Source organism: Lissotriton vulgaris, chromosome 5, assembly GCF_964263255.1.
Source record: "Lissotriton vulgaris chromosome 5, aLisVul1.2, whole genome shotgun sequence".
NCBI classification, from domain to species: domain Eukaryota; kingdom Metazoa; phylum Chordata; class Amphibia; order Caudata; family Salamandridae; genus Lissotriton; species Lissotriton vulgaris.
This window is the reverse complement of record NC_141693.1, coordinates 999839632-999842835: the sequence shown is the minus strand read 5'-3', so window position 1 is coordinate 999842835 and position 3204 is coordinate 999839632. Positions and strand designations below refer to the sequence as shown.

Below are 3204 nucleotides of genomic sequence, written 5' to 3'. Positions count from 1 at the left end.
CCATCTATACCTCACTAGTTTGCTTAGGGTCTGGTTCTTCTGTGCTTTGTCATCTTCTGTAAATGCTTTATAATATTCTGTAAGGTGTTTCAAACAAATCAACGAAACTTTTTTTACTGTGTGCCTTCAACCCACACAGAGGCATAAATTGAACATTTCTAACACAGGAGAGGACTTTTGTTATGACCAGGGAGTGTTGTGTGGGTGTTTTGGCATCACAGCCCCTACCTATGCAAATCCACTCAAACATTCAGGTTCAGGGGAGGAAAATTGGCAAGCGAGATATTAGAAAAAAAACACACTGGATGGCATCTCAGCAGGTCCCTGAAGTTTGCCAGCCATACTCCGATGGAATGGGGAGAAGCAGATTAGCCCACGCGCCAGCCATACAGTGAATAGGTTGATGCTCTGGTCAGAAATGATGGTAGTAAGAACAGGAAGTAGCTGAAGACCTTCCCTGAGCTTGGGAACACCAGGAGATGCTGGGGGCGAGAACATGACGTTGGGTCAGACCGTCTCCAGCATTTCTGAATCCAGACACAAGAGCTGAGTTCACAAGAAGTATATGTAGGAAGGGAGAAACATGAAAGAGAAACAGGGGGAGCAAAACATGTGCAGGGATTTCAAATACAGTGACCGACCTGGATAAACAGGAGCCGTACAATCCAGTAGTTGAGAGAAAACTTGCTTTCGCTTATCTGCTACCTAAATTGTCCTTGATACAATTCTTTCATTACTCCGATTGTCCCTTTGTTTCTTCCTAACCTGTAAGCCCCTCCCTAATTCTTCCATAACCTCTAGGTATCAGTTCCCTTTTTCGTTTTTTTTATTATTGCATTTCCTAGATGTCCTTGTTTTTTGCCTGATCCTAAACTCTCCCTGGTTCTTATCCTTGTTGAGTCAGACAAACAGTCACAAAAGCACCATGCACTGATGACTATTCCAGGTGAATTCTCCACAAGTATCAACTTGGTCTGCCTTTCAAAATCCCTTTGGTTTACATTTGTCCCGCCTTCTGGCTGTTTTATTCACACCCAGGAGACTGACCCAGTTACATGGATTAGTTCACTTCTGTCCATTTACATAGGTTTGGTGGACTACTTTTTCTTTTGTCTCAGTGCCCACTGCTGCCCCCCCCCCCCCCATCACCTCCAGCCCATCACTGCATTTCCTGCTCGTGTTGGCACCTTTCGCTGGACGCAATTCACTTAATCTTCCAGTGTAATGCCATCCCCCTACCTACTGCCAGTGACTGCATGTCCTGCTCGTGTCGGTGCCCGTTGCTGTTCGTTATTCACTTAATCTCCCTGTGCAGGAAGGGGCAGTTTCTTTATTGCGTTGCCCCCCTGTTTATTTTGTTGCCCCGGTGGCCCCATAAACATGTTGGTTAGCGGCATTGCAGAGGCGGCATTGCAGAGTTTGCCTTTAAGTATGAGAGTGAGTGAGGGGCAGGGTCGGGTGTGGAGCCTGATTCATGGTTGAAATGGTTCAGCTGCGCCCTAGGGTGATGTGCGCATGTGGGGTTGGATGGTGTCTTGCTCTGTCCCGTCCAATATGCACACATAAACTCTCACCAAGTTGTGCAACTTTAGGAGCCTGGGGTTTACAGCTGCAGCCCCAAGTCTCCTGAGGAGCGCTGGCAGTGCCTGACCGAGCCAATCCTTGTGCTGCTCTCGTACTGTTTACTAGCATAAACAGCAAGGGAGCACTGTTTAGATTGGCTGATCAGATGCTGTGGGTGGGTGGAGGGTCGAGCTGCTCACAACTCCATGCACACCTGGAGCCAGCAAACCACGATGAGGGATCAGACAGCGCAGGCAGCTCAAGAAGTGAAATGGCTCTCAATGGGAGGCATGCAAACATTGAAAAATATCAGTGCAAGGCCGCTCCTCCGACAGCCTCTTGCTGGGAATCCTCAGCGCAGGGCAAAGGTCAGAAGGAAGGTGGTGACCTCCATCCCTTCGCTACAACCAGCAACAACATGTCACGTGTCACGAGAACCACCAAGTGGATCATACGCCCCGGAGCTCACCTGCAACAGGGCCTCTAAAGTGCTCCAGAAGACCGCGGCCTTCATTCAAAACCTGCCCTCTTTTTACCAGCTGCAACTTGGGTACCAGCGGCTGTTGGTGCAACAGTACCGGGCCTCTCTGTTTGTCCTGGGTCTGGCTCAGGAGAAGGTGGATTTTGACACAACATACATTTCAGCACCCAGTTTGCTGAAACAGATCCTCCTGAACCAAACTGATACTGAGGATGAAATGCGGAGGCTTGCCCCTCTTGGTGCGCCGTTCAGAGGATGAAGAGTTTCAAGGGCAAGGTTTGGAGCTTGGATATCTGTGCAAAATAATATGCATACCTCCAGTGTATTGTTCTCTTTAATCCAGGTAGGAGCTACCAAAATATTTATTGTGCAAAACAGGTGAAAGCCTAAGCAAATAATTGTGCTGGAAATGTAGAACTTGTTTATACATCTGTAGAATGTTTGCTCGCATAATAGAAAGACTGGATATGCTTCATATACAATGTATATAGTGACAGAAAACTAGAAGAATATTGAAATGTGTGTTTATTTTGCAGCGTGACTGTAGATATCACAGAGAAATCAAATACTCTTGGAAGGTGGGCCTTTATGTTAATATAAGCTGCAACAGTGTATTGGTTTAAATGCCTGCTGCTGGTTTTAGAGCACAGCCTCAACAACACTGATGTTTATTGCCTACTCAGCCCTTCATCCTTCAGAGGACAATAAATTGGGTATCATTCAGTTGTATTAAAATAGAGTCACATATGTAGAATGCTTTTAACCTGCACACCTATGGTTGAAAGGGGTGTATTCGTTTGAGATGTTTTAATACAGAAAAGTTTAAACTAGCACTAGTTTTACACACACATATACAATATAGTAAAACCCCAAAAGCAGTGATTCTGAACTTAACTTGTTCCTACCTATTTGTTGCCAGTGACATCCAAGTAATCTGTTGGTTAGAATTTCTATGAAGTAGGAAAACAAGAAAGAGCAAGTGATAAAGTATAAAGGTTTTATTTTGCAGCTGGTGTGAGAGTGATGAACCCAGGTAGGATTGCCACCCAATTCTCAAATTGGCCACAGGAGGAAGTCTTTTATTTAGTGTATTTGTGCTGAATCATACATACAAATCATGTGACCGACAATGGCCATATTTGAGCAACATTACACAACTA

General features: G+C 45.4%; 1 pseudogene; it reads left to right on the top strand.

Annotated features, from left to right (window-relative positions):
* Positions 1-1834: 1834 nt before the first annotated feature.
* LOC147711887 (nuclear receptor subfamily 0 group B member 2-like) lies at positions 1835-2434 on the top strand (annotated as a pseudogene).
* The last annotated feature ends 770 nt before the right edge of the window (positions 2435-3204 follow it).